Raw genomic sequence first — 23,912 nt, forward strand, 5'->3', positions numbered from 1 at the left:
ATTGCTATTTACATTTTTAAAGCATTTATCATAGTGCCAGTTTTATACTTGTCTGATTATATGAGTAACGTTTATCAACTACGTTTGACATAAAGGGCAAATACTATGGCTAGTTTTGCAAACTACTGATAAGTAGTAGGTGATTAAAAAAATAAGAGACTGAAGTGCTTTTTGACCAGTCAGATTTGTTTGTTTGTCCTAAGTTAAGGAACCAAATAGACTCTTATATTGTTTTTTTCATTTATATCATATTTTATTACAGTCTATGACTGTACTTACATACATTAAATCTTTACAGAATCCGTATTTTATGGCACTCAAGTCTCCCAAATTAAGGTCCCTATTGTACTTTGCTCTCTAATTTCAAGCATTAAAACATAATAAGTAAAATTCCCAATTTCATATTGAATTTGAGGCTTAAATTTGTACAATAAATTAAGTACTTTCAGATATCTCAAGTCAGAAATTAACAGGCTAGGGGTTGAACTAATAATCTGACATGGTTTGATCATCATTTGGTTTATTCTTATTACTCATTTACCTTTTTATTTACAAATGTAAACAGATTAAGGGGCACCTGGGTGGCTCAGTGATTGAGCATCTGCCTTTGGCTCAGGTTGTGATCCTGGGGTCCTGGGATCGAGTCCCACATCAGGGTCCCTACAAGGGAGCCTGCCTCTTCCCCTGCCTATGTCTCTGCCTCTCTCTGTGTGTCTCTCATGAATAAATAAATAAAATCTTTAAAAAAAATAAACAATTAAAATTCTACTTTTAGATGGTAAAATAGAGCTATTAATGGAAGAGATAGATCCACACATTTGCTATATCTCTGGACATTTTTTTAAACTTTTTTTTTTAATTTTTTTTTTTTTATTTATTTATGATAGGCACACAGTGAGAGAGAGAGAGGCAGAGACACAGGCAGAGGGAGAAGCAGGCTCCATGCACCGGGAGCCCGACGTGGGATTCGATCCTGGGTTTCCAGGATCGTGCCCTGGGCCAAAGGCAGGCGCTAAACCGCTGCGCCACCCAGGGATCCCCTATCTTGCTTTAAATGCTAGTCTTTTGTGCTTTGAACCTCTTACTGAGCAGTGAATGTTTATCTGTGCACAATCCATTTCTCTTCCTGCTGAGATTTTCTTTTAGAGTCAATGGTGCCATCACTGAACAATTCTGAATGTGCTTCATTAGGTATCTTTGTTCTGCATGGAGTATTTTCAGAGATCACACTTGGACTTTTGGCTCCTACAGCTTCTCCTGAAGCTGTTAAAATTCCACCAGGTTGGTTCACCATAACTTTGCATCTTTTTCAATGAAGTGCAAGGTAGTTTCAAGCATTTCTATAAGGTCCATCAGCACTGAGAACCACTTGTTTTTCTTTCATCTTGTAGATGATTTGTTGAGTTTTTACTATGGCCTGAGTCTTTTTCTGATAGTCCCTAAGTCAATTTTAATAAAAGTCTAACACCCCTGATATCTCCTATCAAAGTCTGTGTCACCTTCTGTTTATTCAGTAACTCAGTAAGTTATCAGTACGATAATTCCCTCTCCTGTAACATTTCCTTGAAGGTCTTCATGTACAAGTACATTCAGGATGACCAAATCAACAGCACAAAATACTGAATTTCCTCCATACAGTATTACTGTATCCCAGAGCTGCTGACAGCTTATGCAATTTCTTTGGTTGCTACCACTCATTCCATTGGTCGGCTATTGTCCATTGGTTTTCTCATTTTGACAATGTCCAGAATAAAGTTCTAGCCATGTATTTGGAAGCTCCAGAAGTATTTCTCAGCTTGTCTAAAGCCTCAGCTTAATTTTTAGTTAATTAAAATTTAAAGCATGATAGATAAACCTAATTATTCTTATTTCTCATCCTTTAATAATGTAAAGTAGTATAGCTTTGTGTTATCAATATCATTTAGGTTACAACTGTTTTAGGCATAGAAGATAAGTTTTATTATTTTGAATTTGAGACCTAAATTTGGGAAAGGTAAAGATTAAAAAAGATTTTCAGAGGAAAAAGATATAAACATAAGCCATAGGTCTCCAAATATAAGTTATAATATTCAATATGTAAGGAATAGTATACATAATATTGTAAAACACAAAACACACATGCACATATGCACTCAGCAATAAGTGACTATAATATTATGCACTTCTAACTTTTACAAAAATCAATGACAATTATAAAAGGTAATTTACAAATATGTCAAAAAGCACAGAGAATTAAAAATATATTTATTATAAAAATAATTCCATTACTTGGGCATGGAACAACCAGTATTTAACAAAGAGAATGCTCAAATTCTGCTTCATTTTTATTTGCATATTGTACATTTAACAGTTTGTGGTAAAAGAGTTACAATCCTTTTTTACCCCTTATGAATGAACCTATTATATATAATTAGCCAATTTTCTTAATTATTAAATATATTTCATTGCTTCCATCTCATTATTTTTACTTCACAAAATTAATTTCATTTATACCCTCTGTGCTTATTGTACAGCTTCAACAATATTTCATTGTTTACTATTATATTTAGAAACAACCACACCTGTCTTCCTTTAAAAGAAAATATTTCCTTTTTATCTCTCTTCTTGTCTTAGATAAGCAATAAATATCCATTTTTCTACATATGTACCCTGATATCTTACATACTTTTTTTTTTTTTACATTTCTTCAAAATGAAAAGATATGTAACATGACCCAAACACATTTATATGTCTTTTTAGTTGAAGGTTACTCTATAATGTGTTACATATGAGCACAGATTATATTTTCTATGAATATAATTTATCATTAATTTTAGCTTAGATCTTACAGTTAATAAGAATCTTGAACTTATTAAGTTTACATGATTGTGTTTATCCTTATGGCTTAAACAAGGTAAGAACTTTATAAGAATGAACTCCTTTAAAAGGCTTTCTTGACTCCTAACTCTGGGAAACGAACTAGGAGTGGTGGAAGGGGAGGTGGGCAGGGGGTGGGTGGGGGTGACTGGGTGGCAGGCACTGAGGTAGGCACTTGACGGGATGAGCACTGGGTGTTATTCTGTATGTTGACAAATTGAACACCAATAAAAATAAATTTATTATTAAAAAAAATTTTAAAGGCTTTCTTTATGACAGTTTTTCTTAGATGAACACAGAATTTTGTGGTTTATAAAACATTCTTAGAAACAAAATATTTCGATTCATACATAAATACGGAAATTTAGAATTAAAATAATAAAATATATTTTTTAATTTAATTTTTATTTTTTAAGATCTACTCTCAGCAACTTTTGAGTATAAAATACAGGATTGTTAACCATAGTCACCATGCTGTACATTAAATCCTCAGAATTTATTCATCTTATAACTGGACATTTGTATCTTTGACAACCTTTGCCTTATACCCCTGCCACTGGCAACCACCAATCTGCACTCTCCTTCTAGGAGATCTATTTATTTAGATGACACATATAGGTGAAATCTATAGTATCTCTTTCTCTTTCTGGTTTATTTTACTTAGCATAATGCCCTCAAGGGGCCATCCAGGTCCATCCAGTTGTCACAAATGGCAGAAAAACCTTCTTTGTATGGCTGAATAGTATTCCATTGTGTGTGTGTGTGTGTGTGTGTGTGTGTGTGTGTATCAGAAATCCTTCGTGAATTGATAGACTCTTAGGTTGTTTTCATGTTTTGGCTTGTAAAGAATGCTGCAGTAAACAAAGGAGTGCAGATATCTCTTCAAAAATAATGATTCGTTTTCTTTTAGATATATACCCAGAAGTGGGATTGCTAGACCATATGGCAATTCTATTTTTATTTTTTTGAGAGACATCTGTAATATTTTCCATAGTGGCTGTACCCTTTATGTTCCTACCAACTCTGTACAAGTGTTCCCTTTGCTTCACATCCTTACCAGCCCTTGTCATCTCTTGTCTTTTTGATAATAACTATTCTAATAGATGTGAGGTGATATTATGATTTTGCTTTGCATTTTCCCGATGATTAATAATGTTGAGAACCTTTTCATATATCTGTTGACCATTTGATTATCTTTGGAAAAATGTCTATTCTGACATTTTCTGATGATTAATAATGTTGAGAACCTTTTCATGTATCTGTTGACCATTTGATTACCTTTGGAAAAATGTCTATTCTGGTCCTTTGCCCATTTTTTAAACAATTTGCCTGAGTTCTGCCATTGAGTGTAATGATATTTTTACAGAAATGGAAAAAAATAATTCTAAAATTTGCATGGTAACACAAAAGACCCCTAATAGTCAATGAAATCCTGAGAATAAAGCTAGAGATATCACACTCCCTGATTTTAAACTACATTACAAAGTTATAGTAATCAAAAAAGTATGATACTGGCATAAAAACTGACTAATATTTGACAATACTCAGTGGATAAAAGATTGAGTCCAGTCAATAAGTGGTGTTGGAAGAGCTGGATATTCACATGCAAAAATATGAAACTGACCCATATCTGCACCACTCACAAAATTCCTCAAAATGGATTAAAGACTTAAATGTAAGACACAAAACCATTAAATGTAAAACCTGAAATCCTAGGAGAAAATGAAAGGAAAAAGCTCTTTGACACCGTTCTTGGCAAGCATTTAATGGATCTAAGAGCAAAAGCATAAGCAACAAAAGCAAAACTAAACAAGTGGGACTACATCAAACTGAAAAGCTTCTGCATAGCAATAGCTATGATCAACAAAATGAAAAGGCAACCTGTGTAATGGAAGAAAATATTTATGGAAGCATATATCTGATAAGGGGTTAGTATCTAGAATATATAAAGAATTCTTACAATTATTAGTTTTATATAAAGTAGAATATTATTTACACTGTGATAAAATTAGGAAGAAGACAAAGAGTTGTTTTAAAATATATTAATAACTCTTATTTTTAAAAAGGGCCTTCTACTTATCAAAAATATTAAATTAACTTTTGTTAACACATATTATAAATCCCTGTATTCACAAATTGTATTTTAAAAGACTCTTTAAATTACATTTATATGTTCTGAGTATCATACTTTTCTCCTTATGTCTAACCAAGACTAAGGCTATTAGCTTAATTCACTGAACTCTAGAATATTTTTTTGAGGGAGGGAGGGGAAGTGGGAAAGGGAGAGAGAATCCATGCCCAGCATGGATCCTGATGTAGGGCTCAATCTTACAACCTTGAGATCATAACCTGAGCTGAAATCAAGAATTGGACGACTAACCCAATAAGCCACCCAGGTGACCCTAGAATATATTTTTACAAAACACAAATTTATTATCTAGCCTTTTACAGAGCTGTTTTAGGAAGGGGGAAAAAGCTTTATTTAGAAGAGTCAAAATATGTGAAGCATTCAAAGTTAAACTTATTTTTTAAATTTCCTTATCTTTTTATTTTAGATTTATATAAATCCTAAAAATATATCAATTCAAATTTAAGCTCCAACAGATTGTAAGAGACCTTAAAATCTGATTCATTGAATGCTTTTTTTATGGAGCCTCTCAAATGAACAAATTTGTTCATATCAAAAGTTCCTCTGTCACTACAATTCCAAATTGCCCTTATTGAAATTATGCCAGCTAGAGAGATTTGCATGTTAGTTAGGATTGTAATATGAAACATGAAGAAAGCAGATTTTTGGTGTAGAAAGAACACAGATTTAAAAAAAAAAAAAAGCACATAACAGCAATAGTCAATAAGGACATAGTCGTGAAATCACGAAATCAGAACCTGGCTAAAGACTAGCAGCTCGAAGATGTGTCTAGTCCTGGCTGAGGGAATTAAGTAAAATATTTTCAGAAACATAAAGAAAATACTGAGGAATGTCCTTATATTGTTTTGAAAGGTAAATCGATGTAACATTTGTCTGAAGGACACTAGTGTGACACACCCTGTGACATGAGATTTGGAAACTGTCAGCTTCTAATTCACTTGAGAGGCCTGTTTTTCTGAACTCTGTCTTCTGTCCTTTGAACTTCAACTTATAAAACCAGGGGTCAGCAACTTACTGTGAGCAGCAGGCTAAGTCCAGACCAACATCTGTACAGATAAAGTTTTATTGGAGCACAGCCTCGTGCATTTATTACATATTGTCTTTGACTGTTTTCATGTTGCAATACAGATTTGATTTGCAGCAAAGGCTGCCTGACTCACAGAGTCTAAAATATTTACTATCTGACCTTTTTCAGAAAGCCATTTGTTGAACCTTGTTAAGAGATATAAACCTTATAGATAATAGACAAGTAGGAGAATGGGTGGTGGCAAATGAGTGGTGTGGGAAGATCCACACAAGGGAAAATGTCTACAAATTTGACCGATGACAAGGAAGTCCAGAGAGATACTTTTCTCAGGAAAGAAGAAAACCAAATATTGAGAACTCTGTAAAATAATTGGAGCTCATGTTAAAAATAAAACTTCATACTCATGGAGACACTGGCCCTCAGCAGAGGGAAACTCCAAGTATCTCAGATGTGCACACTTCCACGGGGTTGAGCTTCCTGTTAGCATCCTTGAGGGATTGGCCAAATCTTACTGGGTACTCTGCTTGCTAGGCTTCCCCAGTCTAAGACCATTAGGGACACTCTACTGTTAAGTTAATTAGCTTGATAAAGCAAAGGAAAATGAAAACCACGAGGATTCTTAAAATGGGGAGTCAGGGAAGATTATTTTATAGCATGTTGGAAGCTGAAATAAGCCATAGGATGATATTCACGGGGAGTGAATGGATTTTATAAAATAAGGAGCTCCTGGAAGATGAGTGGTGTTACCTTTAAAATATTTCTGTCTCTATATAGTTACTCTGAGAGTAGTTGGTCTGTGTGTTAGCTTCGGGTGTTTGTATCTTTTTTTTTTTTTTTTTTTTTTTTTTTTCATTAATTCGGGTGTTTGTATCTAAATAAACTGATGTTAGAGGGCTTGGGCTTAGCTCATCTTGCACGTCATGCTTGTGTACATCCTCTTACAGTTTTGGAAATACGGTTTCACTTAAGGTTCAGTATAAGAACATGCATTGGAGTAATAATCACCACACTCAGGTTTGTAGGAAAATATATAATTGAGAATAGGTACAGCTTCTATTTGTACTTTTCTTAAATTGGTACAGCTTAGTTTATATTTTTTGTAAGATGCCTTTCCTCCCGTGGCCTGTGAACAAACACTGATGAGAGCTGAGTGGAGTTACCAAACACTAAATGCTCCTGCTAAGATCTCTCCCTCTGTCTTCCCCACCCCTGACATATTCAACATTATTCCACTACTGCTCTGCTTTAAACTCCAGGGAGATTTTCATTGTTCTTTTTATTTAGCCTGTTGCCTCCAGAAGCCCAGGTCTCCCTAGGTATGTATTATGTTTCAGCCTATAGAACGTGAGTTCACAATACTTTTCCGCATGATCATTTCTTACAGCCTAAGTGCCAACTCATTTTACTTATTTCTTTTTAAAGTTGGTACCCCCTGTTTTGGTAGCAGGGGCTAGGGCACATGTCCTATTCCCAAGATTTCTGTTGTTGATTATTCATTCAAACACTAATGTAGGTACTGCTGTGAACAGATTTTACAGCTGTAATAAAATCTCAAACCAATTGGCCTTAAGATAAAAGAGATTATCCATCTTTCTAGGTGGAATTGACTCAGTCAGGTAAGCCCTTTAAAAGCAGTTTTCTCTGGATGCAGAAAGGAGACAGAGATATTGAAATTGAGAGAAGAATTTGAAGTGCTGTTGCTGCTTTTGGAGGTGGACTGGGTCATGAGCCAGGAGCAGCCACAAGGAGCGAAGCATGATCCTTAGCTGATAGTCAATAAAGAAATGAGGACCCCAGTCCCACAACTGCAAGATGAACTCCGCTAATGGCATGAATGATCTTGGATGTAGATTATTTCCCAGAGAGTACAGATAAGAGCCAACCTCTGCCAACATCTCGTTTTTCCAATGTTGTAAGAACCTAAGTAGAGGTCCCAGCCAATACCAGTCAGACTTGTGACCTACAGAACCAAAATAATAAATGGGTGATGTTTTCAGCTGTTGTGAAAATAGAGCTATTTCCCCCCATTTTGTTCATTGTTATATTGTTAGTGCCTAGAACTGTGCCTGGCATATAAGAAACACCTCAGAAATAATTTCAAGTAACCTGCTAAACCAAACACTGTGAATAGTTTGGGACTATTTTAATCTGTAGATTCACTTTAGATATTTAGCTGTAAATCCAGATGAGTAAAGGATTAAAGGTTAAATGTATGAAGAATAGTCCATCGAAAAATTTTACATGGTCTCTGGTAACATTTTTAAAAAATTATAAAAGACATCACTTACACTTACAAGTGTTTATTTTTTTAGGATGAATTGATTATCAGACACTGAATACTTGATTTAATGCATGTTTGGTGCACTTTATGTGACACAAATTAATTTGCAATAGAGGCAGGAAACCTATCTCTAAGGTAATTAGTCATGGTCAAATCTTAATTATCTCCTTAAATAGGAAAACAGGCTTATCAAGATATCTACTGTGGTATTCTTGAGTAGTACTCTCTCTTATTTGTTAATAACCCTTTCCACTAAAATAATAAAAAGATATTCTATGATATATATTTTAACAGATGAACCTTGAAATAGTGACACCCATTTCTGAACACCTCTAATGTCTGTATTCCTTCCAATCACAATACAGGGTGCTTTTGTCTCTATACATGAGGAAAATGGGCTTCAGAGATATCAGGTAACTAGCTTGAGGTCAGAAAAGTTGCCTAAGATTCCAGCCCAGGTAGACACATAACTGAGGTTCCATGTTTGTCCTATTCTGACACACTGTCAATCAGTTATGTTTTATTAAATGCATCAATAATTATTGTGAATATATATGAATTTACATCCATGTCTGCATATTTGCACCGTGTTTGTAACCAATTTATTGAATATTAACAAGAAATGATCATCATTTTCCTAGATACTGATTTTACCTTGGAAACTTTGTTAGAAGTCCTGGATTGCATGAACTTTTGTCATGAGAGCAATAGTCAAATCTGCAAAACAAGTTGAAAAACGAGTTAAGTTGGATCAACAAATAGACTAAATAATCTTGAAGCAACCAATTATCAGTCACTTGACATTTCTTTTTCTTTCTTTCCGTACACATTTGTTGAGAGTACATCATGTGCTTGGCATTGTACTCTATGCTAAATTCAGCATGACATTTGTCCTTGGTATTTTGGGAGCTTTGACAGAGGGATTTGAGGTGATATATTGTCAGAGACCTGAAGCTGAAAGATGAGTAGGTGTTAGCCTTAAGAAGGGCCGTTTAGAGGGAAAAAAGAGAGCAAAAGTGTGGGAATATTCTAGATGAGAGAAAGTAAATAGTAAGGACTGAAAATTAAGCAGAGCTTTTTTTTTTTTTTTTTTTTTTTTTTTAACTGAAAGAAGTGCACTGTTGTTGAATGTTAGAGTCCATTGTGTGCGATAGGAGCACATAGAGGCAGAGATTTAAAAAGGATGTGTATGCAGTGGCTTCTAGGTCACATTAATATAGTTGAAATTTATGTGGTGCTGCTGAAGGGAATGCAATGAGTAGGTTTTTTATTTGTTCATTCACTCATTCAATAATATTCATTAAAGGTTTGCTTCGTGCGCTGTGTGCCAGGTGCTGGCTCATGGGTTAGGAACTAGACTGCAGTGAATTTGTCATTGTCAGGGTCCTTTCCCTCATGGAGCTTATTATCTGGATTGATGGTTTTGAAAGGTCATTCCGCTGCAACATAAATAATAAACTGTAGCAAGGGAAGACCAGATAGAAGAAGCTGGAGTAGAAAGCAAACAGGGATGATTGTCTGAGCTGAGGGTTCAGGATCCAGCAACAGGGAAGTCATTGGTAGCAGAAATGGGGATATATTGGATGGAGGAGACATTTAGACCCCAACTTCTTTTTGTAAAGTTAGAATGAGGTAGAGGGCAGGGACTGTATGTCTTTATCACTGTATTTCTTGTCTTTGTCTACTAATTTAACCTTGACTCTCCATCATCATCTTTGCCAGATCATTGATTGCAAGCATTCATGATTTTAGAGTGTGCCCAGTATATCTGCTTAACCTACAAATGGGACTAAATTCGAGGGTTTGGGATATATTTTCCTCATTTTTAATAGTCACAGTTAAGTATAATTTTCTGAATAATGAACCTTAACTTTTTGGACTTTTTTCTTTTCAGCGTTATAGGGATAGTCACATTCAATTAAATACTGCATGGCATATTAATGAATGGTTAGTGAATCTCTCCCCCAAATATCTACTAATCTACTAAAAAATGTATAAGATGGTCACTTCCCAAATTGACAACCTGCTTTAGAAACTATTTGTGCAATTCCTTTTTTTCTACTGTGCAATTTGTTCTTGTATTGACAGGTTTGCTCTATAATATTTCATTTGTAAATGCTGCCACTCACTCACAGTTTTTAAAACAAAAAGCTCAAATTGTTATTTGAGCTTTCTTCCCTACCCTTGAAGGAGAAAGTAAATAAATTGGCTCCTTTTCTGATTTTCTTAGTTTTTAAAGCTGTATTAAGTTTATAAAGTACATGCTTTTAAAATTATGTTTTTGGTTTGGAAAAAGGAAATATGTTCAATAATTTATTTAATAATTTTCTAAATATTAAAGTTGGAATATAATTATAATTTGCAAAACAGTTCATTCTTCCACCACATTCTTGAAACAAAAACATGGGCCCCTTGTTCATATTCTCTGTTTTCAAGTCTTCATTTTTTGGGGAAAAAATGTATTTAGGCATTGAAAGTTTCCAACTTTATATTTAGATCTGAGAGTAGAAATTTCAAAATAATTTCTATTTTTAAAACTCCTTGACAATTTTAAATATGTCTATGTATAATTTTTATTAGTCATGTTATAGCTTATTAGTACATTTGGTAGAAGTCACAAGGTTGAGTTTGAACATACTTGTATTTAACTTTTCTTCTGCTAAAGTTTATTTGTTTTAGTTTGGCTGCCTATTTTTCTAACATGTTATACATTCAAATTTCAATAGCATTATGTTATGGATGATGTAGAAAAAGTTTGGCAATTTTGGAGGAAAAAGGGTAGAATAATTTCTCAAAATTATCATAGTACTTTAAAAGTCTTAACCGTTGTAACATTTAAAGTGTATGACAGAAACATTTGAGATTTCTTAGATCCTAAAGCCACTCCCCTTTTCCAGTTTGATAAACACTTTGTTTATGAAAAATTTCAACCTTATTTACCCAATCCATTTTTTCCAACTTCCTCTTCTTCTTCTTCTTGGCACCATATTGGATAAATGGAAAATTTAGAATAAAAATCCTCAATCAAAACTTCCATTTTTGTGCATTTCATCTTGTGTCAGATAATTCAATATGTATAATTGCTTAAAGCCTACAATAATTAATGTAAGCTAACAGGTACCGTAAAAGATCAAACATTTCAAATTACTAATAAAAACAAGCATTTAGAACTATTCCTATTTAAGCTTTCCACAAAGTTGAGCTTCTCTATTCTATTTTCATCTTGCCTTTAACACGTTGAGGGCAAAATTTGTGAAAGAATCTGAAGTTTTACTTTAGGATATTGATGGATACACATAGATAGATACTAAAGGGTAGGAGGGAAAAAGGTCTTTTCTTCTGGATAGTAATTTCTAAAAGAGTGCATTTCATCTGTTCCTCTGGCATTAGTTCTATGATAAAATATGCCTTGTAGAAGGTTTCTATATAATTCATCAGGCTTTCCTTATAATTTGCAAGATGCCTTATAAATGAAACCTATAATTTATGCTTATGGTTTATGTCAAAGTCAAATATTTTTCTATTACTTTGAAGACTTCTAAATGTTCATTTTCAGCATTAAAATGTCTTATTTTCCCACTCAAAATCATTTCTGCTTTTAATATTCAAGCACATCAGGTGAGTGGCTGTTCTCCAAAGAAATTAACTATGGATTTAAAATTCTTTTTTTTTTTTTTTGCTTATAAAATCTTAACGGTATCCTGTTGGCTTTATGTAGCCAGACTATAAAATTGACTGATAAACAAGTTGAGAAGTTAATTGTACCTTTACGTGTAAAAATTTATATGGAAAAATCAGGTTTCATCAGCTGTTTAAAGATTGCATTCGTCTTGTCCCTATTGCATGCTCTCGAACCTAGAGGGCGCTGTGACATTAACGAACATCACCATTTCAAGCAGAGATGTTTATAGCTCTTTTTAAGGGCAAGGCCATCAGCTCCAATGTGTTTCATGACTGCTATGTATTAATCATTTTGTCTTTCTCTCAGTAAATATCTTTTTCATAATGCTTTAATGAAGTTCTTTCCATAGGCTTTCATCTGAGATAAGTAAAGATGTGAATGTGAATGCATGGATATATTTATGGAAAGCATTAGCTCATATGTTAAATGCCTCCTGAAGTTTCCTGACAGCACGGCTCTTAATTTTTAACACATATAATAATATATCATGACAAAAAATCAGTCAACATGAGTCACTAGACATTAAATATTAAAAATTATGGAAAGACTGACTGATAACTTGCGTTGACATTCTGGAGAAGCACACATTTTGTCACATGCCAAAAAAATGCAAACCAGTATATTTAGTCTGAGTGATGCACAATATTTCTGGCAATACATAAAATAGCTCCAGTTAATTATTATGTTGGTCATTCCAAGAAAAAGAAGGTTGTTTAAAACATAGTGATTTTGAAATGCATTGATCTTTAAATTTTTATCTAGCTGGTTTGAAAATAGAGGTATCTGATCAAAGAACATAGTGTTCATGTGGATGTTTTCTAAAGTGAGAACAATTAGAAGAGAGGTACCAAATTCTCAGTTTGGAATACTATTCGCTTCTCTCCTTCCAGCTCTTAATGTTTCGCTCCTTCTTAAATGCTGACTTTACATGCTGCCACCTGCACTGCTGCTTTCCTATGGCAAAATACTCAGAGATTGGCCCAGCTTCTGGGAATGAGCCTTAGCATACAGAATATATTATTGAAATGTTTAGGCAGTATGGCTATCGATTATCATCTGCCTTTACGTATAATTGGTAGGCCAAAAAATAATTGTAAACAGCACACGTATCGAGAGATTTAAATGTGTTTGTGCCTTTAGACACTTTAATCCCATTATTTAGAATCTCTACTCAAAATGTTCTGAGACAGTAAAGATAGTTTTATGCAAGAAAAAAAAAAGAAGAAAATACTTTTGCAATTCTGGAATCATCACAAATAATTAAGAATGGTATACAACTCAATGTGGTATTCTAGAGATAATATATATTATATATACGTGTGTAGGTAATATCACATTATGCATATATGGGCACGTGTGTATAGTAGTTAAAGCACAGATTCTGCTTAAATGCTACCTACTAGAGAGGGTCCAGTAACTGCATCTATTAAAGTTATCATTTCCATCTCATCACTCCAATTTCGTATTTTTTTGAATTTTTTAAAATTGTTTTTATAATAAACATAAATTATATCTACTGAAATGTGAATGTCTGTCTTCTCTACTGGAGTATAATTCTACCGAAGTATGAGCTTTGTCTGTTGGCTCTTTATGTTGCTTGCCCCTAGAATATAAGACTAGTCAATTAGGGACGCCTGGGTGGCTCATCAGTTGAGCATCCGCCTTTGGCTCAGGATGTGATCCCAGGATCAGAGATGGAGTCTCACATCGGGCTCCCAGCATGGAGCCTACATCTCCCTCTGCCTGTGTTTCTGCCTCTCTCTTTTCCTTTCTCATGAATAAATAAATAAAGTCTTTAAAAAAAAAAAAAGACTAGTCAACTAATACATGTTAAGCAGCTGAATGATTATGACTGAACTCAGATGAAATTTTTGTGCGAAAAATTTTGATACTATGTCCATGATAACTAGGCAAACTGGTATCATCTACAGATAACATCAATCAAACACACATACTTTATAAGTCACAGTACTATTAATATAATTTTCCAGTATTTACAGACTGTGCCTAAGGGCAGGATTGAGCTGGATATCATCAATGGATCATGGAGCTACTAGGGAGGGTCAGTGTAAGCATCAAAGTGAAAATAAAAATTAAAATTACTCTGAAAGCTAAACAATGATTTGTTCCTATTTTAAAGAAGATGAGCATATGTAGAAATAAGGGAGAAAATTACATTCTACATGAACTAACTCTTAATTTATAATACTATTCGGATTATCTGATGACCAGACATTTCCCGAGTTGAAGGATAAGATAGCTACATTTGGATGATGCCACTACAATAAGGTTTCTTATTTTGTCTTCCAGTTAAATTGTGTGAGCTGTGCAAACAAACTGAAAAATGCTAATGCCCAAATGGCTACTCCTGTATATTCATATTTTATGGTCTTTCTTTAGAATAAAACATGTACTATTTTCTCTCTGAGGGAATAGCTCATAAATAACAAAGCCTTTGAGACTACCCTCTTGGACTAAAGAGCCCTCATACCTTTCTATAATAGATAATAGTATCATACAGGATATCAAGTATAGAAATACAATTATAAACATTATTCCATTGATTCACCACATTCTCAAATCAAAATAGGGCTTTTGTTTCAAAGTGTGATCTCTTGTTCCAGTTCCATTTCAATAACTAAAGCACTCATCAGTGCTTGAAATGTTAAATAATTGAACAACTTTTGATGATGAATGAACATCAAATGTCAAGCCAGTAAATCTTCATAAATGCGTTCAGAGACCTGTGAAGAAGGTGCCACATGCTATGATCTCTTTAAAGATAAGATACTGAGGTTTGAGGAGATTGACTTTGGAACCAGTCAACCTACGTTCAAATCTCAGCTCAATCACACTCTAAGAGTGTGATATTTGGCAAGTTACTTAATTCCCTCTGGTCTTAATTCCCTTATAAATAAGATAGGGATTAATAATAATACCCAGACATAGAGGTTATCTTAAGAATGAACTGAACAGAACATCTGACTCATTAAATCTTGTGAAATGTTTTGTTTTTCTTTTTGTTTTGAGAGAGAGAGTGGAGGGGGGCATCAGAGGGAGAAGGAGAGAATCTCAAGCAGGTTCTACACCCAGCCTCATGAGAGCCTAATCCCAAAATCATGATCTGAGCTAAAATCAAGAGTTGGATGCTCATCCAACTAAGCCACTCAGGTGCCTCAGCATATGAAAGGATTTTCAAAAATATATATGTAAATGTATATACATATAGATATATTTTTAATGAGCTATTTTTTCTTTACAGAATTTGCCAATTATTTTGGGAATCTGAGGTTATTTTGATCATTTATGTTATCCAGTGAATTTGAAATATTTCTATATAATGGTTCATTCTCAGTTTTCAGCACCAAAAAAAGAAAAATATTTTATATAAATTGTTCATTAAAATAAATACCTATATGAGCATTACTAAGAGTCAACTTTTAAAGAAAGTCAGTGTTAGAGTCATAAGTTATCCATATTCTGCTGATGACTTGATAAGAAATCCTGGCCTTTACTCTTCAACATATTTCACATGGTGATATTGACATGACCATTGTAAATATTTACTAGCCATACATCATGCCTAATAATGAGAGAAGTGCTCAGAAGGAAGTGGTGGAGGAAATAAGAAATGCTTTTGCCATAGTCATGGTCCCTAAGGTATCAAAGACTTTTCAAAATACAATTTATTTTTCAGAAGTCAGACATAGGTTAATTAAATTAACAGTATTAATGTTATATTTTATGATATTTATTCTCACTTACCAATGAATTTTCAAATGTCTTACCAAAACTGAGGTACTCCTTCATGAAATTTAGTGAGCAGCCTCCTTGGGGAAAACTATCAATTTGCAAGTGTTGTTTTTTTTGGGGGGTGGGGGAGGGAATACTATGGTCTAATTGGAACTCTAATTGATACCTTGATATTCATGCTTTGGTAAATGGCCTGCTGCTGAAAATAGAAAGGGATTTACATGGATGAAAGTTGCATTATTTATTTTGGTTCTTCATAACATTTTACCCCCTTAACTCTCTTTTTCTACTTCTCTCTTCCTCTCTCTCCTGAACACACACACACACACACACACACACACACACACACACACACTCATCTGATGCAAAGTATTCTGAACAAAGAATCTAAATGGTCTATTCTTTGAGAGATAAGCCATGTAAGAGTATAAGGTCAGAAAAATTCAGCACTCTAGAATCAATTTCACACATGAGGCATGATCAGTGCTTGCATGATGTTTGTTGTGAATTAGCTGCAATTGACCATTGGACTCAAGCAGTATTTATTAAAAGCTTCCCCTTCTTTTATTTTACATATACATTCTGCTTTCCAATTGGCTTCATATTATTGACAGTTTTTCTTTGAAACTCAGAACAGGGGACACCTGGGTGGCTCAGTGGTTGAGCATCTGCCTTTGGCACAGGGTGTGATCCTAGAGTCCTGGGATTGAGTCCTGTGTTGGGCTCCTACTTTTCTCTCTGTCTGTGTCTTTGCCTCTCTCTGTGTCTCTCATGAATAAATAAATAAAATCTTTAAAAAAATCAGAACAGGAGTTAAAATCCTATAGCATAGCAATATGCCTTTGCTATTGGTACTTTGCTAAATGGTGTTTATCTCACATCTTTTGTACTGTGAGAAAAATCTGATGTACAACCGTTAAGTAACTTGCCACAAATACTTTAAGATGAATCTTTCCTGTAGTATCTTCTTTTGCTTTACTTCCCTTGGTCGGTATGTGCCTTCACTCTTCACTCCTGGCAACATTTATTTAGTGTTCCGGCTTCTGTAGGTGGGTTAGATGACTCAGTGCTATCGGAATTTTACTCAGCGGACTCACTGCAAGTTTTTTTGTCAAGATTCTTCTACAATCTTTTTAACAATAAAAAAATTTGATGGCAAAACAGTAAAAAGCTAAAGTTAACCTTATACAAATACGTTCCACAACTTTGCAAAAATTGAGTATATTAAGAGATCATGGGTGGCAAGAAGAAACACTGAAAAGCCTGTGGGTGAGACTCGGAAAATATAAGGGCAGGCTCACATCCAGTATCAAGACACAAACAAGTCAAGCCTGCTCTGTCATGGCTGAGGACTAGCTACTACCACCTGTGCCCTGACTCTGACCATTCCGATTTATTCATTGGAGACCCGCACTGCCCCTGATGCAGGCACTGCTGCCCTTGAAAACTAGGGATGCTGTCCACTGTTGAAACCACTGCCAGAAATGACTTTCAATAGCAATACTTTCTTGGGCCATTAGCTACAGACTCTCAGGCCAGGGCAGCTGTATGTTTTGGCTAAGCCTAAGGCATATGTCATAAAAGCATATGCTCTAAAAGCAAGTGCCCCCCCCAAAAAAGTACAGGCTTACCTCATTTTATGGCACTTCACTTTATTGCACTTTGCAGCTATTACACTTCTTACAAATTGGAGGTTTGTGGCAATCCTGCCTGAAGCAACTATTGGTGCCATTTTTCTAACAGCATTTGCTCACTTCATGTCTCCGTGTCACATTTTGGTATTCTCAACAGTATTTCGAATTTCGAACTTTTTCTTTATTATTTATGTTTGTCATGGTGATCTGTGACCAGTAATCTCTGACATTACTATAGCCATTTTTTTGGGTGTCACAAATCATGCCCACATAAGATGGCAAACTTAATAGATAAATGTTGTGTATGTTCTGATTGCTCCACTGGCCCCCTGTTCCCACATCTTTCTTCCTTTCCTCCAGCCTCCCTTTTTCCTGACACAGCAATATTGAAATTAGGACAGGTAATAACCCGATAATGGCCTCTAAGTGTTCAAGTGAAAGAGTCACGTTTCTCTTACTTAACAACTAGAAGCATGGCAGCTAGAAATGACCATGTTTAGTGAGGAAGGCGTATTGAAGGCCAAGGTGGGCTGAAAGCTAGGCCTCTTGTGCCAAACAGTTAAACAAATTATTAATGCAATGGAAAAGTCCTTGAAAGAAATTAAAAGTGCTAGTCTAGTGAACACTTGAATGAGAAGAAAGTAAAATGGCCTTATTGCTGATATGGACAAGGTTTAGCAGTGTAGATAGAAGATCAAACTAGCCACAACATTCCCTTAAGGCAAAGCCTAGCCCAGAGCAAGGCCTTAACTTTTCATTTCACGAAGGCTGAGAGAGGATGAGGAAGGTGCAGAAGGAAAGCCTGAAGCTACCAGAAGTTGGTTCGTGAGGTTTAAGGAAAGAAGCTATTTCCATAATATGAAGGTATGAGGTGAAGTAGCAGGTGTTGATGTAGAAGTTATAGTACCTTATGCAGAAGATCTAGCTAAGACACTGAAGGTGGCTACACTGAACAATGGATTTTCAATGTAGATATAGTAGCCTTTCATTGAAAGAAGATATCATCTAGGAGTTTCATAGCTAAAGAGAAGTTAATGCCTGGCTTCAAACGTGAAAGGGCAGGATGACTCTTTTTTTTTTTTTTTTTTTTTTAAAGGTTTTTCTTTAGTTATTCATGAGAGACATCGAGAAAGGCAGAGACACAGGCAGAGGGAGAAGCAGGCTCCATGCGGGGAGCCCGATATGGGACTCAATCCTGGGCCCCCAGGACTACACCCTGGACAGAAAGTGGCGCTAAACCACTGAGGCACCTGGGCTGCCCCCAGAATGACTCTTGTTAGGGGCTCATGTAGCTTGTGATCTGAAGTAGAAGCCAATCAATGTTCAATTAGCATTCTCAAAATCCTAGGGCCCTTAAGAATTATGCTAAATTATGCCTGTGTCCAATAAGTGGAATAAGAAAACCAGCATGATAATACATCCATTAACAATATGGATTATTGACTATTTTAAGCTCACTATTGAGACTTATTCTCAGAAAAAAGGTTCTTTTCAAAATATTACTGCTCATTGACAATGCACCTGGTCACTCAAGAGCCCTGTTGGAGATGTACAATGAGATTAATGTTGTTTTCATGCCTGCTAACACAACATCCATTCTGAAGTCTTAAAGGAACAAGGTGTAATTTCAACATTCAAGTCTTATTATTTAAGAAATACATTTTGAGGGGCACCTGGGTGGCTCAGTGGTTGAGCGTCTGCCTTCGACTCAGGGCATGACCAGGGTCCTGGGATCGAGTCCCACATCGGGCTCCCTGAAGGGAGCCTGCTTCTCCCTCTGTCTATGTCTCTGCCTCTCTCTTTGTGTCTTTCATGAATAAATAAATAAAATCTTTTTTAAAAATACATTTTGAAGGCTAGAACTGCCATAGATAGTGATTGCTCTGATGGATCTGGGCAAATTAAATTTAAAATTTCCTGGGAAGGATTCACCATTCTAGATACCATTAAGGGCATGATTCATGGAAAGAGGTCAAAATATCAACATGAACAGGAGTTTGGGAGAAATTAACTCCAGCCCTCATGGATGATGACTTTGAGGAGTTCAAAACATCAGTGGGAGAAGTGACTACAGATGTGGTGGAAATAGAATGAGAAATAGAGCCTGAAGATAGACTGAACTGCTGCAATCTCATGGTAAAACTTTAATGAATGAGGAGTTGCTTTTTATGGATGAGCAAAGAGAGTAGTTTCTTGTGAGGGAATCTACTAGTAAAGATACTGTGAAGATTGTTGAAATGACAGCAGAGGATTTAGAATGGTACATAAACTTGGTTGGTAAAGCAGTGGTAGGGCTTGAGAGGATTGACACCAACTTTTAAAGAAATTCTATAGGTAAAATGCTGTCAAACAACATTGCATGCTACGGAGAAATTGTTTTTGAAAGGGAGAGTCAATCGATACAGTAGACGTCATTGATGTCTTATTTTATAAAATTGACGCAACCACTCCAGCCTTCAGCAATCACCACCCTCATCAATCAGTGGCCATTAAGATTGGGGCAAGATGCTGTACCAGCAAAAAAGATTGACTCCCCAAAAGCTCAAATAGTTGTTGGCATTTTTAGCAATAAAGTATTTTTAATTAAGGCATGTGCATTGTTTTTTAGACATAATGCTATTGAATACTTACTAGACTCCAGCATAGTGTAAATGTCACTTTTATATGTACTAGGGAACCAAAATATTTCGTTGGGCTTGCTTTGTTGTGTAGTTGAACCAAACTCACAATATCTCCCAGGTTTGCCTAATTTGGAATATTCAGCTTCTTTTTTTAAAATTTTATTTTATTTTATTTATTTATTTTTAATATTCAGCTTCTTCCTGATGCTAATTTCTCCCAGGATGGGTAAATTAGATCTAGTAGTCAATCTACAAGATACTGCTTTCCCTTTCTGTTTATCTTGCTGTATTTCCCCTTGAATCTGGTTGACTCTGTAACTTGTTCTTCACCAAGAAGATGTGATGGAAGTGAGATAAAAAACAATCCTTATGGCTTCTGCTTCAGTCTTCAGGGATATTTGCTTTTGGTTGCTTACTTTAAAACTCATCTGTCAGGGTACCTGAACTCAGCTCAGGTCATGATCCTCAGGGTTTCAGGATCAAGCCCTGCCTCAAGCCCCGTGTTGGGTGCTGCCTTGGGCTCCGCACACAGTGGGGAGTCTGCTTGTCTTTCTCCCTCTCCCTCTGTCCCTCCTCCTCTCTCATGCATTCTCTCTATTAAATATATAAGTAATAAAATATTTCAAAATAAATAAAACTCATCTAACATACAGTGATAAATCCAGAACACATGTGAGGCCATGTGAAGATGGTCTGATTGAAAGCCGCTAATGAACTTCCAGCTGATAGTCAGTTTCCATCATCAGTTATGTGAGTACACTGTCTTAGATATCCAGCCCAGTCAAACTTTTAAGACTACTACAGTCCCCGCTTAACACAGACTGCAACCCCTTGAGAGATCATAAGCAGGAACTGGTCAACCAAACCTAGGAAGTCCACAAAATCCACAAAACCATGAACACTCATAATATGTTGTTGTTTAGACAGTATATTTTGAGATAGTTATGCAGACTGGATATCGCCAAAATAAGAGAATTCCACAAATGTAGGAGAGAGGGAGTGATAGGGAAGAGGGAAGAAAAAAATAAGAAGAGTAGGAGGAAAAAGCAGGAGAAAGAGAAGAAAGGAGAGACAAAGAGAAGTGATTAACCAATTTTATAAATTTACAAATTATACCTTGTCCCTGTTTCATTTAACCTATCAAACATAGACATAGTTTTTTTAAAACACTAACATTTCTTAAGTGACAAGGACTATACCAGATGCCCTCTTGTAGAGATTTTTTTTTCTTGACTTCATAAATCATCACAACTCTTTGAAGGATACAACTATATTTCAAAAGATAAAAAATTTTAAAAAAAGATAAAAAATCAGGCTCACGAAGGATAAATAATTTGCCTGAGGTCTGGGCTCAAGTCTTTATAAAGGCAAAGTTTAACTTCACTCTATCGCCAAATTTGCCTTCCCCCCCTTTCATTTAGAAGTGTGCATCTAGTTTGGTAAATTTTTCTTATTTCAAAGGAAAATATGCAGTATGTATCAGTTCAGGATTGATTGCTTAGAATTGCCCATATGATTCTGAGAAGAGAGCAGTAACAGCTGATGATCTATATTACCAATTATATGTCTAGTTTCATGAGCAAGTCTTGCTGAAAGTCTCCACACCAATTATTTGCTTTGAAATATGCTTGACTAATTAGTGCTTCTGTCAATATGTGCCTTCAGAGCCATTCTGGAGACATGCAAACACCCTCTTATCCATAGTGTGTGCCCAAAAACTTAAGGGTTTAGACATCACCATAACAATGAATTGTGGGATGAAGGCACAGAAGGCAAGATTGCTCATACTCACTATTTATTTATAAAAAATAAATGATGTAGTGGGAGAATTATTTGGCACTTTAGCTGGTATGTCAAATTGAATGATTACAGGGTCACACAGTGAGATACTTACTTAAATAAATTAGCCTGTTTGTAATGAATCTTTGTTTTGGCATTACTGCTAGCCAGTTGTTGCAACAGGACAGTTATAACAATGAATATGTACAAGCACATTATTTCCTAATGACATGCTAACCTAGAATCAAAACAGGCATATATCAGCGTGTATTAAAGTTGAATCGCAATTAAATAAGAACTGACCTATTTTCCTATTTGCTTTCTGAAATTACTCAGTTTGTTAAAAACCATGAGTTGGAAACAGTGCTAAGAATAAAGATTCAGAAGGTATTATTATTTACAAAATAAATATGGATGGTTAATAAGAAACCTGTGGTCAAAAATAAATATGAAGTAATATATTTTAATATATTTAATATATTTATAATATATTATAAATTATATATTAAATTATATATTAAAATATTATATATTTTTAAGCTTTCTTAACATTTTTAGTGAAATTTATATTTTTGAAATAGAAAGAATGGGATAATTTTTCCAGAAATAAAGAATATATCTTTAGTGCTAACTTATAGGGAATATTGTGACTACAAATTAAAATAAAAATGGCAAATTAATGAAGTTCAACATGACTGACTCATTATTCTGAAGAAGAACTTTGATATTGGCACACAGAGATTATACTTTTAGTTCTCCAAACGTACAAACACCATCTTTGTATCCCACTTCTCTATCTAGTTATTGGTCTACATCTTTCTGATGAGCGTCACCTTCTTGGAACACTTTCTTCAGTTGGAACAACACTGTGTCCTTTAATCTCCTCTTCCCAATTGTTGCTCCCCAACAGTTTGATTTGATGTCTTCCCCACATCCCTGAGCCCTCTAAAACTCAGAGTGCCATAGGAAAGCAGGCTAACCAACCTGGGTGCTGGCTCCTTCCCCTAGGGAAAGAATGAAATTCATCTGCCACTACCTCAAACTGACCAGAGCCGTGCCTGGCCTTCCCCATGAATGATATTTAACAGAGAAGCCATTCCTCTCAGAGGAAAATGAACTCACAAAACAAAATAACACTTGCAGAGTATCTCTTTCAAAAGAAAAGGAAAAAGGAACTCTTCTCTATGTTTTCTTCTAGAAGTTGTACAGTCTCAGATCTTACATGTAAGTCTAATCCATTTCGAGTTGATTTGTGAGGACAAGGCTCCAGTTTCATTCTTTTTTGTTATTGTTCTTTAGATCCTTATATCTTACTTATCTTACAAATGAAATTTTGTATCCTTTCACCAAACCCTCCTTACTTTCTCCATCCTTGGAAACCACTTTTCTGCTAATTATGAGTGTGAGATATTCTTCTAATTCCACAAATAAGTGATACCATGCAGAATTTGTCTCTCTCTGTTTAGCTTACTTAGCTACTAGGTCCAACCAAACTGTTGCAAATGACAGGATACACACACACACACACACACACACCACATTTTCTTTATCCATTCGTTGATGGACACTTAGATTGTTTCCATACTTTGGCTATTATGAATAATGCTGCTAAGAACATGGGAGTATAGATACCTTCTCAGGATAATGATTTTGTTTCCTTTGAATACTCAGAAGTGGGATTGCTGGATCATATCAAGTTCTATTTTTGCTCTCTTGAGGAGTTTCCATAATGTTTTCCATTGTGGCTCTGCCAGTTTATATTTCCAACCAGACATAAGGGTTTGTTTTTCTCCACCTACTTGCCAACATTTATTATCTCTTGTCTTTTTATTAATAGACATCCTAACATATGTGAGGTGATATCTCATTGTGGTTTTGATTTGTGTTTCCCTCATGATTGGTCATAGTGAATACCTTTTTGTGTCCCTGCTGGCTGGCCATTTGTAGGTCTTCCTAGTTTTTTCTTTATTGAGGACCTGGACACTATGCCAATTACTAAGGAGGTAAAGATGAAGAAATTGACACAGGCCCTATTCACACAAAGTTTACCAGACAAGAAAACAGGCAGCTACAATAGGGGCACAGCATAACAGGGCAGTTAAGGACCTGGGGTCTCCAGAGCCAGAATGC

At 35.2% G+C, this 23,912-nt stretch overlaps 1 pseudogene; it reads right to left on the reverse strand.

Moving 5' to 3' along the window:
* Positions 1-1,050: 1,050 nt before the first annotated feature.
* On the reverse strand, positions 1,051-17,480 carry LOC112677782 (ethanolamine-phosphate phospho-lyase-like; annotated as a pseudogene).
* Positions 17,481-23,912: the final 6,432 nt, after the last annotated feature.

Source organism: Canis lupus, chromosome 10, assembly GCF_003254725.2.
Source record: "Canis lupus dingo isolate Sandy chromosome 10, ASM325472v2, whole genome shotgun sequence".
In the NCBI taxonomy this organism is placed as follows: Eukaryota; Metazoa; Chordata; class Mammalia; order Carnivora; family Canidae; genus Canis; species Canis lupus.